A 13,534-nucleotide genomic window follows, 5' to 3' on the forward strand; every position below is an offset into this window, starting at 1 on the left:
GTTCATGTCTGTGGCAACACACGTGGAGCTCTTGTTCACGGGGTGGCGGGTAGGGAAGCAGAGGGAAGGGAATGTACGCATTTGCCTGCCCTTCTCCTCTTTTCCTGAGTCTGGGACCCCAGCCCAAGAGAGGGTACCACCGTGTTCTGGGCAGGACTTCCCTGATTAGTGTCCTTGAAGGGACTTTAGTCAACCCTAGCATGGCAAACATGGCTCTGGCAGGCCTTGCCCTTCTCCCCAGTTTCCTCTGCCTCTCCAGACTGTTAGCTTACATTCCTGAAGCTAGCCCCCAATGTCCATTCCCTTATGCGGCCACTTCCTCCTCCTGAGGCTGACCTCCAAGGTCCAGCTACCAAAGTATTGAAGTCTAGCAATCAAAAACCCACTTTTGCTACCCTAATTAACATGCCCAATTACAATTAAACAGCTCATCTTAACACAGGGGTTCTCATTTTACCTTAATAAACTGTCATTTGCCTATGGGCCATGTCTGTCTCCTCTCTATCCAGAGGCAGTCCCTTGTGCCTCTTGAGACAAATACCCCTGCCCCTTTCCTCTGTTCCCTTTCCCTTCCCCCTTCCCCTCTCTCTCCTGTCTTTGTCTCTTATTCGGGTCTTTGTCCCTCTGGGGCAAATAAACATCCTTTGTGCTGAGAACTTGGTCTTGGGGGCCTGAGGCAATTCTGTTCCCTTTCAGCCTTCACAGACTTACTCAAAGGTGTGTCTCCTAAAATCTAGTCAGGTTCATAGTGAAGGAGATCTGAACATAGTACATATCCCTGGGGCAGCTCAAGAGGGCCAGAGCTTCCTCCCCTCTGTGCGGAGACCAACCTGGGCTGTGTTCTGCAGAGTCTTCCAGCTGCTCCCCGGGACTAGAGCCCCCAGTTTCCCAAGCGCTGGCGCCATCACCAATACAATCTAATTGGTTTTTCTTCCTCTGCTACCTGGCTCTAGCCACCTCCCAATGTAGCCGGCTACTTTCGCTCTGAGGTTTGCTTTTGAAGGAACCGGATGAAGACAGGATGGCTCAAGGAGATGATGTATGGATGCACTGACAGCGTGTGGCACACGGTAAGCACCCAATTCATTTTAGTGAGCGTGATGGGCCATTTGTAAAGTGTAAGTGATGGATAGTCAGCTACAGGGTTTGAAAGAGAAGGTACATGTGCATACGTCAAACCCCCAAACTGGTCAATATTTGGTGAGAGGGGAGTTGCCACTCAATAGCCACTGTGATGTGTGGTCTGAGCTCGTGGCTATCATGGGGGAGTGTGAACTGGGTGGACCTGCAGTCATTTAAAAGCTCCCTCTGAGTGTTCGGTTATCATAGGGAATGTGTGCACATGGGCAAATGCCATAAAGTGGTATTTAAGGGGCAGCTGGTAGACCACTGACATTTCAGCTTCAACATCTAGTCTTGGCTGGAGCCAGGCAGTCTCCATCATCTAGCCTGCTTCCAGGAATGGCTGGATTTATTTCATCTGCCGCCTGGCTGCTTGGATGCCAGGAGACACAGCCATGGTCTCTAAGAGGGAGAGAGCTCAGGCAAACCGGTGGTCTCCCTTCTCCACACCGACAGCCGACTTGCCGTGTCTCCCTTAGACCAAAGTCTGCCTGGCTTCGTGGTCAAGTGGAGGCTGAAGGCAGCACCTGTCTGAAGAAGTCCTCCCGAGCTGAAGACTGCACTGAGGATGTCAGATGGAGTCCGGCGTTTCATTAGAGCTGACCTGTGATGCTCCCTATAAACGAATGACAACATGGTTCTCTGTATTCAGAGCTCTAATCTGGGTGCTCAGAGCAGACGACTCATTGCTGTGGGTGGGATCTGTCCCGTGGGTTCAACAAAGCCCCTGACCTCTCTCTATTGATTTCCAGTAGGACACCCTGCTTGAAAATGGTTCCAGCCAACAATATCTCCAGGCCTTGCCAAGTGCTCCCTGGGGGACAGAATCGCCCCTGACTGAGAGCCACTGTTGTGGAAGCTCTGGGGACCCACGGAGAGGGGCTCCAGCTTTCCAATCCGACATGCAGCCAGCTTGCTGTGCAGTTGAGAACACGGCTCTGTGGTGATTAGCATGACTTGATAACTCATTTCTCATTCACTGGTTTTGTGATCTTGGATATAAAATGGAAATCAACTCATACCACCAGCTTCTCATTGAGCTTAAAGTAAGATCCACGCTTATTATTGCAGTCTACCAGAACTAAGCCTCATTTACAGCACCCACCACGCTCCCTCGCTCTCCTGCAGCCTGTAAGAACTCCATTCTGCACCTGGAGTATGAAAACCTCCTTCCAGTTCCTACCACATGGGCCTTGCGCATGCTAGTCCCTTTGGTTAGAGTCTCTTCCTTCCCCTCACATTGCCAGGCGTCTGGCTTCCTCCCGTGACTCTCTCCTCAGCCCATGCATCCCCTCCCACCTTGCCCGGTCCCTCAGTGGCTCACCCTGGCCTCATCTTCACGCATCTTCAACATGCCACCATTTATCTCTCTTTTTCTCATTTACTATGCATGTTTCCGCCCACCAACGTGAGCTTCTTGAGAACAGGACCTGTGGCAGCATTGCAACAAATAACATGCCTTTACAGGTTTACTGGTTACTGTTCTCAAGGCTGCCCGAATAAGGGAGGAGGGGCTTATTTTGATTACAGTTGGAGGGAATGCAATTAATCCCGGGGAAAGGCATGGCAGCAAGTGTAGGAGGCAGTTGGTCACATCCACAGTCAGGAAGCAGAAGCTGAGCAGGAAGTGGGGCTTCACTCCAGTGACTCACTTCCTCCAATGAGACTCCATCTCTTAAAGGTTCCTCAGAAGGTGACCGCTGTCCTGAAGACACGTATGGGGACACCTGGGGTCATAACAGATGACCCACAAGGCCATTCTCTTCTCACTTCAGGTGTTAGTGTTACCTAAAGGGGTAAACTGAGGCAGGCAGTGAAGAGTGATAAAAATATGCAAGGTGAACCCTCTTCCTGTGGTAAACAGCTTCCCCTAGGGAGAGGAAGGAGGATTGTGTGGACACTGGCAGCCAACCCCAGGCAGGCAGGCAGGCAGCTCCGGTGGGGCCAGTCAGCACCGGTGGGGCCAGAGCAGCAGAAACACCCTTAGGTCCGACAGCAGCTGTTGCCAGCCAGGACTCTGCCCCCTGCAGGCTCCTGGCCCCAAGGCTCCATCACTCACTATTTTTTTTCTTGCATGCTCATGTTCTCTGTCTTCATCCCCAGCTGTCAACTCATATGTCTCAAAGTGACACACGTTAACTATCTTAAAGAACTCTGGATTCATCATGTCACTTCAGAAAACGGCGCTTCTCAGTCCTGCCACACTCCGGGTTGTCTTTCTCCCTCACAGTGAATGACTAAGTGTCCTAGGAGTTATTCTGATACAGCAGTCTTGCGCTACCAACTAATTAATAGACTGTGTCGTGAGTTAAATTGTGTTTCCCCCACAGATGTAGTGAGTTTGAACGGGACTTTTGTTTTGAGGTAGGTCTTAGTGGATATCATTAAGGCAAACACGGGCATTTCTCAAGATGCGCTCTAACTCAGTGTGACTGCTGTGCTTAGGAGTGAGTGTTCAATGGAAGGAAACCCCAGGTTCTCTTCTCTCTTCCACACTGGAAGTCTCTCTCCATTTCCTCTGTCTCCTTTCATCTTTCAATTCCTAGTCAGCAAGTCTTTGAGAATGAGTCCAGGTCCAGTGGAAGATCTTGTCTCAAAAAAATAAAATGGATCAGAAGACTGACACCCAGGACTGACTTCTGGCCTCCACCCGGGTACACACCCCTTCCTTATCAATACATAAAATAAACGCCGAAAACAAAAAGCAGCTTGGACGCGTTGTGGAGGGGCTACTAACTGGGAGCAAGACGTGACGGAGAGAGACGCTCAGTTGCTTCTTTTGTTTCTTCCACAATTACCCAGAAGGACAGTGATAGGAGACACTAGACTCCAAAGAGATTTTTTTCCCTTTGCACATCCTGCCCAGCCCAGTGCCTGGTGCACACTCGTGTGGATGCACAAGCATGCGCCTTCCTCTGGGATCGCTGGGTGCCTGTGCGTTGGTGTCATTTGCTGAATGAAAACCACTCAGGAAAAACCACTCACACCGCTTCTCTGCTGCACTGCCCCTTCTCCTCCAGGCTTCTGGGTGGTTCCTGCTGTGGTTAGCTAATTGGCACAATCTAGAATCACACAGGAAGGCGGTTGTCACCAGAAGGAATTCCTACATTAACCAAAAACTACTGGATTGGGCGCCGAGACTTTAATCCAGGCATTGGCAGCATTCATGGACACACACACACACACACACACACACACACACACACACACACACACACACACACATCCACAGACATTCCAAAGTGGGAAACGGGCCTTTTGTCCCATCATTCACTAAAAAGACGAACTGGGCAACTGACAGTTTTACCAGCCAGCTCTGGGCTGGTGCTGTTTCCTGTTATCTCTCCTGGGGCCAGGGGCTGAGTGTCACATGAAATGACTTTTTAATGTCCATCTGGGAATCCAGGAGAAAAGAGAGGTGGCAATACCACTCCCTTTGTAGCCTGTCTGTCTCTCCAGCACTTGAGAAAATTGAATGCTATTAAAATCAATTTAACGCTGAAGGGCAGTGAACGGAGGCTGCGGGGCGGGGGAAAGGAGAGGCCTGGAGCTGCAGCGTGGGGCTAGCCTGAGCAACGTCAGACGCCACGGGGGGCAGGATGGGACTTCTGCCCCGATGCTCCTTCAGGTGGTCCCTGCACTTTTTCTTTCCTTTTTTCTTTCTTCCCCCGCCCTCCCCAGCAAATGGGGCAGTCAAAATTATTTCTGACCAGGCTAGACAGTCCAGCAATTAGTAGGGCTTGCCGCTCTTCCAGAGGACTCGAGTTTAGTTGGCAGCACCCACCTCAGGTGGCTCACAGCTGCCTGCAATCCCAGCTCCAGGGCATCTGAAGCCTCTTCTGGTCTCCGAGGACATGTGTAGTCATGTGCACATATCTACACAGAGGCACGTAATTAGAAAGAAAACGAATCTGAACGTAACCATTGCAGTGACTCACATCCGTCCTTCTTTCAGCAGCACGGGGTGCAGCACCTCTTTTGGGTTCTTGGGTGACCTCAGGAAAAGTTGGGTGATGAGACCCCGTCCCTGGGAGGAGTTTCAGAGATTCGAGAGTCATGCTCCGACTTCATGTTGCTCCTGGCCCGTGCAGAGCATCTGCGGACAAAAGGGCAATGAAAGAAAAGCAGTACTGGAAGATCAAATATTTGTTCCGTATGATTAGCAACTACATCAAATTGAAAAACCTTCAAAATCATTCCCGGTGCCGGAGAGACGGCTCAGCAGTTATGAGCACATGCTGTTCTTAGAGAGGACCCCCATTCAGTTCCCAACACCCAAGTCAGGCAGCTCACAATCCCTGCGACTCCAGCTCCAGCCCTCTTCTGGTCTCCTTGGGAACCTTTACTCTCATGCACATACACATACTTAAAATAAACCTAAAAATGTGAAGACAGCGTAGGTCCGCTTTGGGGATCCATGCACGGGATGGAGAGCAGTCCTGGCCTCGCTCACTCCCCATGGGCATGCCTTCCTCGTCATGGTTTGTCAAACCCTTCGTCTACCGCTGTGATTAGTTGGCATGGTGTACCGACTGTGAGCCTGGCTTGAAGCAGACTTTACTACTGGTTCCTCAGTCACAGACTGCCGGTGGCTGGCCACTCAGTTCACACACAGCAGCCGTATGGCTGGGTATCTTGTGACAACCCCACCTGGTGTTTTATGGAAATTAATAATCTAAGGGGGGAACTTGCCAGCCGAGATGAAAAGTGGAGTGAAGAGATACAAGGGGGTGCTGCTGGAGACACCTCAGACTGGACGCTGGGGGGTGGGGGTGGGTGGGGTGGGGGTGGGGTGCTGCTGGAGACGCACATCAGGTTTGACGCTGGGGGGTGTGTGCTGCTGGAGGTACACCTCAGATGGGATGCTGGGGGGTGCTGCTGGAGGTGTGAACACAGCCGTGGCCACCACTGGAGAGATTCTGGATGCACAGAAAGGGGAATTTAGTGAAGGAAGAGTTGGTGACATGGACAAGGGACAGTTATGACCAAAAGAAGATGAAGATGTCCCAGAAGAAGTGATGCCAGCAGAAGTCACACAGTAAAGGAACTCTTGAAGATAGTGGGGGACAAAAAAAAAACCCATAAAGAACAAAATGCTGGAAATTGACCCAGTCTTACAAGAGTGTGACAGTCACCAAGTGTACAAGGCTTTGTTGCAGACCACACTGGCCTCGAACTCGATGGTGTAGTACTTCTGTGTCTCCTGCCTCATCGGCCCCAGTGCTGGGATGGCACTCTTCCCCGACACTATCCTGTCAGGACAGCTGGGCAGGTGGTGTGGCGGTCCTCTCTCGGGTGTGATGATGTCTAATATCAGCCCTATTTACAGGTGAGGTCTGCTAGCTTTTTGTTCTTGCTGCTGTAAAACACCTGACAAAAACAACAGAAGGGAGGGAGGGGGAGGGGGAGGAAGGGAGGGAGGGGGACGAGGAGGAGGGGAGGGAGGGTGGAAAAGAGGGGGGGGGGAATGGAGGGAGCCGGGAGGGAGGGTTTAGCTTGGCTCACAATTCACCGATATAGTCCACCCGTGGGAAGCCATAGTGGGAGCAGCGGACACAGCTCGTCACATTGTATCCACGGTCATTCTCCGACACCAGCCCGTGAGATGGTGATACCCACTTGTAAGGTAGGTCTTCTCATCTTTATTAACCTAAACTAGAAACTGCCTCACAGGCGTGCCCAGAGGTTTGTCTCCTAGATGACCACGGATCTTGCCAAGCTGACAATCAATATTAGCATCCAAGGACGAAAACCACATCCCTCCCCTGCCTTGGCCTTGGTGCCCACATCCGTCAAAGAAAGATACGAGAGAAGCGGCTTTCAAAGTCTGCCTGGCACCGTGGTCCGTTGGGTGTTGGTCTTGCTGACTGGGTGGGCCAGGAAGCCAGGGGCTGATGCCTTCTGTGGCAGCTGCTGCTGCTGACTTTGGCATACTCCCCCTGCCTGGGTTAGTCGCCCCCGTGCCTGGCTCTGGTTTTCAGTGAAGTAAGCCTGTGTGGGAGTTCCTAGCTGCTTCTGCCTTTCGGCTTCTCCCTTTTAGACTGTCTTTTCACACCTCCAAGAGCTGGGTAGGAGTGGATGAATGTCACTTGCTTGGCTCTCTCAAGATGTCTTTCTTTGCCCTGGGTGTGATACTGTAAGCCTGAGATGTGGCCGACTGTGCCGCTGTGATGGCACCAGGCAGGCTTCTGCATGGCAGTGACTCTTCCTCATTGGTGGAAGACACTCTGCTCCGCCGTCCTAACAGGCCGGAGGAAGCTGATCCCCACCCAATACAGAAGGCCAATTAATTATGCTGCCTTGAGCAAGTGGTGTTTCCCACCAGGGCCTCCGTCTTCACATTTGTAAAATCAAAAGATTGCATCCCGTGGTCCCCTACGGTCCCCATCTCTAATGTCTTTCTGTTTATTTCATTTGTTTGCCTCATGTCCTTCTCCATGCTCTCATTACCTCTGAGTGTTGTACACATCATGTCTGTTCACAGAGTTGAACTTCAAACACCCCACGGGAGAAACTAGCTAAGCATGCTGGGATGGATGCTGTTTGGGAGGAATAACTTGTCATTAAAACATGATGAGTAGTGATGCTTTGTTTATGGAAATAACACTTATGAAGAAGGCAAAGAAAGGAGAAGAACACGGTCTGTTCCCACACAGACCGTGTCAGTCAGCGATGAAGACAGAATTCTGAGAGAGGGGCTCCACTCCAGCACCAGCCTCAGTGGATTCCTTTGGCCGTGATGTTGTTTAAGTTAATTATTTCTAGAAATCGTGGCTGATGAGAGCAAGGGGCCTTTCAGATCTCATCAAAGAGCCTGAGGGGCTCCGCGAGAATTTCATTAGGAGGAGACCAATTTAAAGATTACCTAATGTGAGAGACGCAGCTAGCTAGTTAACTGTGGCCGGCCTGAGCGGTAATGAGGAGAGAGAGGCGCCTGGTGGCTCATCCAGACCACAAACGCCACCAAGATTGTCCGTGTTTCTGTGGTCCAAGTTCAGGGTGGACGGAGTCTTTGGCATTCTTATACTCCAAAGAGCGATGTCCTTGGAACTCAAGTTCCTCCACACTGATGGACTATGCATAACCTTGACATGGAATCCAACTTCCTTTCATTTACTTAAAATTCCTCAGCGGACTTCTAATCAAGTTTATTCTCTGTGTAAGCTGGTCCAACAGGAAGAAGTCATTTGCACAAGAATTGTCATTAAGCTGCCAGATAGCTCCAGCAGTATGAATAATACCAGCAGCCATGAATCACTGTGCCTACTGTATAGGAGGTACCTCACATGCATTCACTGTCATTGTCGTAATAGTCCCACAGAGTGGAGATTGACATTTCAGGGCTATCGTGTAAGGCCATGTGGGCTGCAGCGTATCACTCTGGGGCATGTGAATATATCTATGGGATGGTACCTTCTGGAGTTATGTAGTGCACAATCTGTACAGTAGATTTAATAATATTAAGTCTTTGACTATGACATGCACTATCTAAGCCCTTGCATGTATGGCATTGAATTTAATCTCCATCACACTGTCTGAAGTTGGTCCTCTCTACTGCCCCTGTTTCACAGAAGAGGACTAGAGAAGTGTTTAAATGCCCTTTGTGAGATTATACATAGAATACATAGTGATGTCCACTTTAAACCTCAGCCTGCTCCCATCATTCCCCTTTGACCCTCGGGAGCTTATGCTGGTACAGTGTCACATGGTGATATCTGCCTGTGATAACAATGTGCTTCCAAACCTATGAAGTGAGAATTGGTGGTAACCCACTGAAGGAGATGTTCTGGAAGGTTCCCCAGGCTAGCCACACATCAGTGGTCACTTTGACCAGGCCTCACAGTTCCTTCTGAGGAATCAGTTCACACCCCACATTTTTACTTAGAAAGAACACAGTCTATCCCAAAAGATTATGAGTTTTTTTCCATAGTATAGAGGAAGTGGATGAACATTCTGATGGCCACCCTAACTCCCAACCCTCCCATCAAAAGTGTTCAAGGAAGGATGTAAGGTTGGGCCCCGGATTATTAAACTTCATAACAGCTTCTGGCTGGGATCGATACAGTGTATGCCAAGGACTGGCTCTATCTGTGGTGATCTCCCCAGGAGTCTTGCTTTTGCTGTTCCCGTGAAGGCACTAATGTGATAGGAGTCACCTGTGGCTAAGTCTGATGGGAGACTGACCAATCCCATCCAGGAAATGGTACACCCCTTCGCAGGTGTAACCCTGGACACTGTTGTTCTTGTGGTCCATATTGATTAGGCTCCTGCCCTGACTTCCTCCTCTGCTGGCCCTGCTGGGCAGTTTTAGTTTTTGTTTAAATTCTTGCTGTCCTCAGGTGGGGAGGGCTTCCTGACTCTCCAAGTCAACACCATGGCCCACAATCTTCAAGAAGTCTTGCTGTTGCTACGGTAACTCTCTCCAGCTCTTTTCAGAGTGCAAGCTGCATCTTGTCATCTTGTCCAAACGCCTGGGGCAAGTTTGATTTGGGAGGAGAGCGGGAGGGAGTGTTTAAGTCAGATTGGACAATTTCATGCCCCCAGGCCACCTGGTCAGGGTGGGAAATAGTAAGAGGCAAATGGGGAGTGTCATTCTGGTTAGCCTTTCTTATCCCTCCTACACCCCCGGACACAGTTCACTAACTTCTTAGGGCATCCTTCCTTCACTGCACAATTCGCAGGCTCCAATGTCCTTAACCCACCTGGTCCTCAAGGAAGCCTCAGTACTGGGCTGCAGACATAAGTAGACAAGATATCATGTCAAAAGGATTGAAGTATGATCCTTGGGTTGGAAAGATGACTCAGCAACTAAAAGTGTTTGTCAGCCAAGTACAAGGACCAGAGTTCAGATCTCCAAATTCATATGAACAGGTGAGCAAAGAGATCTACCTGTAACCCCAGCTCTGGAGGAAGGCAGAGGCAGGGAATACCCCAAACAAGCAGGCTGTCAAGACTAGCTGTACTGGTGAGCTGTACTGCTTGAGTCCCTGCCATGGTGAATAACGGGGAAGAACCATGGGCGCGGGATGATTCCCAAAGTCAAACTTGGGCGTATAGTCACACCCATAAGTACCTACACCAGCACACACGTGTTCCCTCACACATGCAGAAACGTGCTTCACACACATGAACACCCACAGAATCTGAAAATGGAAGAAAAAATTTTTGAGTACGAATCAAAAGAAAGACTGGCTCTCTGGGAAACTCACAATTTTGCCTCTTGATGGGGGTGGGGGAAAGAAAGATACAAGTATACAGAAGTCTTCTCATCCACACCCAACGTTACACGGTGTCCCCAAAGACTCTATTCCCTTGGGTAATTTTCAGGGACTATGTATACAATTTCTTTTTTCCCTCTCAAAGTTGAGTATTCTTACACTGCTGAAAATTCAGTGTCGTGTGTTTAAACTGTGTCACTGAGCTCTTTTATGTGCATGTGTTGTGTGTGCATGCATGTGTAGAATGTGTGTGTGCATGCATGTGTGGAGTGTGTGTGTGTGCATATAAACATGGAGGAGAGATGTTGACATCAGATGTCTTCCTCGGTCACTCTCCATTTTAGTTTTGGAGACAGGGTCTCTCACTGAACTTGCGCTTCACAGATTAAGCTAGACTGGCTGTTCACCAAGTCCCAGGAACCCTCCTGTTCTGCCTCCTCCATGCTAGAATTACAGGACACTCCACTGCATCCACATTCAACAAGCATGCTGGGGACAGAATTCCAGTCCTCATGCTTACATGGCAAGCACTTTACTGACCAAACTGTCTCCTCGGTCCCTTCTCTTTGGGCTGGGATAGAATCTCACTCTGTACCCCATGTTGGCCTGGAACTCATGGCAATCCTCCTGTCTTAGTCTCCTAAGTGTTAGGATTATAGGTGTGTTCCACTGTGCCCACTTCTCATCAAAATCTTAAACTGCATCATGGGGCACTTAATTCCTAAATACTTGACAGAACCATAAAAAGACCCTTCTTCCTTGCCCTAACGTGACTTGTCAGGGCACCCTACACCATGTCTCAGAGGCTGTGGAGATGGGGAAGTCCTCTGATGAAAACAACCTGACATGTTGTGGATGTGGGGCAGTGGATGCCTCCAGCAGGGCTGACCATTGGGTAAGGCGGACAGGACAGGAGACGTGAACATCTTGGTTTGGGAGATGCAAGGAAAACCACAGGCCTGGGTTCAGCCCATGAAGCTTAGAATCTGGAAGGATGAGACAGGAAAGGAAAACTGAAGGCAGACAAATCCCATCCATGTTCCAGGAATCTGAATTTCTTTTTACCACTGAAGGTGGAAATCAGCAATTTCTACCATACATCCATGATTACCTTAAAATAATATTCATTAATAAGCATTGCTACCATTATTCTAAGTATCTACTAGACCTGTCTGTAGATTTTACTCAGTAGGTTAAATATGTGTTTATTACTTACAATTCAAAAAAGAAATTGATAGTATGTATCAATTTGAAAAACTTAGAGGACTAGGGATAAGTTTCAGCTGATGGAGTCTTGCATGCACAAAGTTCTGGGTTCCATCACCATTACCCCTTTAACCAGGCGTGATATGGTGCATGCCTGTAACCCCAGCACTGGAGACATAGAAACATGATGGTAAAAAATTCAAGGTCATCCTCAGCTAATTTGAGACCAGCCTATGACCTGGCATGTGAGACTCTGTCTAAACAGAACAAAATGAAACAAAATCCTTAAAAGAACAGTGTGAAGGTTTAACTGTGTGAATGTTCACTTTGAAACCCTATCTGGCTTCCTCGGGGTGTGTACAGGCAGCATTTGGCACCCATGTCTCATGGCTTCACCAAGCACTGCAGAATGGCCTAGCTCACTAGGAAGGGTGAAACTGTGGCTCTGGTTTCCCTTTGATGGAATCAGATTCTGGAGCTTCTACATAAGTCCAGACAGGAACAGGAAAGCCCAGGAACTCCATGTGGGCACGTAGCATGTAGAAAAAATGATGAAGGTGGTGAGCTTGGGGTGGCGAGGCTTAAATCCAAGCACAGTGTGGATGAGAACAGTCCCCATAGGCTCATGTATTTGAATGCTTGGCCTCCAGTTGGTGGAACTGTTTGGGAAGGATTAGGAGGTGTGGTCTTGTTGGAGAAGTGTGTAACTAGGGATGGGCTTTGAGTTTTCAAAAGTCCATGCCATTCATTCCCAGTTAGCACTTTCTCTCCCTCCCCAACTCCCCAATCTCTTTCTCTCTGCCTTCTGTTTATAGATCAGTTGTAAATTCTCAGCTGTTGCTCCAGCGCCATGTCTGCCTTCCTGTTGCCATGTTTCCTCCATCCTTCTGGAACTTTCTTTTGTAAGTTTCCTTGGTTCTGTTTTGTCATGGCAATAGAAAAATAGCTAAGACACCAAAGTATAAGTTTCTAATGGTGGAGCTGTGGAGATGGCTCAGTGGATAAAAGAACTTGCCTTGAAAGCTTGAGAACATGAATTTAAATCCCCAGAACCCACGCAGAAGCCCATCCAGAAGGTTGTGGGCCAGGTTGGTGTGAGCACTGGAAAAACGACAAAAGCATCCTATCTCAGACAACGTGGGAAGGAGGATCAGCACTCAAGGATGTCTTCTGACCTCTGTGTAGTCCGTCTTTCTTTGTACTGCCAGTTCCCAAATAATGACACAGAGACTTCTTATTAGTTATGAATGCTTGAGTAGCCTTAGCTTAGGCTTGTCCCCAACTAGCTCTTATAACTTAAATTAACCCATTTCTATTAATCTATGTCTGCCACATAAATCATTACCTCTCCTCCATATTGTATGTCCGACTCCCTTCACACCTCTCTGGCTTAATCCTGTGCTCCTCAGATTCTTTCCAAGTTCCTCTTTTCCCCAGGAAGTTCTACCTATTCTCTCCTGCCTAGCTATTGGCCATTCAGCTCTTTATTAAAGCAATCAGAAGGCACCTTTGTATACATCTTCACAGTGTACGAAAAGATTATCCCACAACACCTCTGTACCTGTGCTGTGCCACAGACAGGCCCACATTCACACATAGGGATGCAAAATAAAAATAAATCTTAGCTGGGTGATGGTGGCGCATGCCTTTAATCTTAGTACTTGGGAGGCAGAGCCAGGTGTGGACTCTGTGAGTTCAAGGCCAGCCTGGGCTACAGAGTGAGTTCCAAGACAGGCTCCAAAGCTACACAGAGAAACCCTGTCTCGAAAAAAACCAAAAATAAATAAAATAAAAAATAAAGATAAAAATAAATCTTTAAAAACTAAAATAAAACATCCTTTACAAATATCATGTGGGAATCCTTTTCCAGAATGTAGCCTAGTGAGCCTCTCTGATCCTCTTCATCCACACACCCTTCTCAACCTGCCAGACCTGGTCTGGGTCCCATATCCAGTACCTCTGCTGGAATTGCAACCAACTTATAGGCT

General features: G+C 48.8%; 2 long non-coding RNA genes across 2 annotated transcripts in view; one reads left to right on the forward strand and one right to left on the reverse strand.

Moving 5' to 3' along the window:
• Positions 1-706: 706 nt before the first annotated feature.
• LOC128115040 (uncharacterized) lies at positions 707-6,501 on the reverse strand. The gene is made up of 3 exons (XR_008219960.1): positions 5,933-6,501; positions 4,430-5,218; positions 707-4,184 (listed from the first exon to the last, which is right to left on the reverse strand). It is a non-coding gene; the product is annotated as an uncharacterized LOC128115040 (long non-coding RNA).
• A 116-nt stretch (positions 6,502-6,617) lies between these two features.
• LOC128115039 (uncharacterized) overlaps positions 6,618-13,534 on the forward strand; it is a 41,621-nt gene continuing 34,704 nt past the window's right edge. Inside the window, exon 1 of the long non-coding RNA XR_008219959.1 lies at positions 6,618-6,748. This is a non-coding gene — a long non-coding RNA (uncharacterized LOC128115039). The remainder of the gene's footprint in view (positions 6,749-13,534) is intronic.

This window comes from Peromyscus californicus, unplaced genomic scaffold, assembly GCF_007827085.1.
Source record: "Peromyscus californicus insignis strain IS unplaced genomic scaffold, ASM782708v3 Scaffold_19__1_contigs__length_69161282, whole genome shotgun sequence".
Lineage (NCBI taxonomy): Eukaryota > Metazoa > Chordata > Mammalia > Rodentia > Cricetidae > Peromyscus > Peromyscus californicus.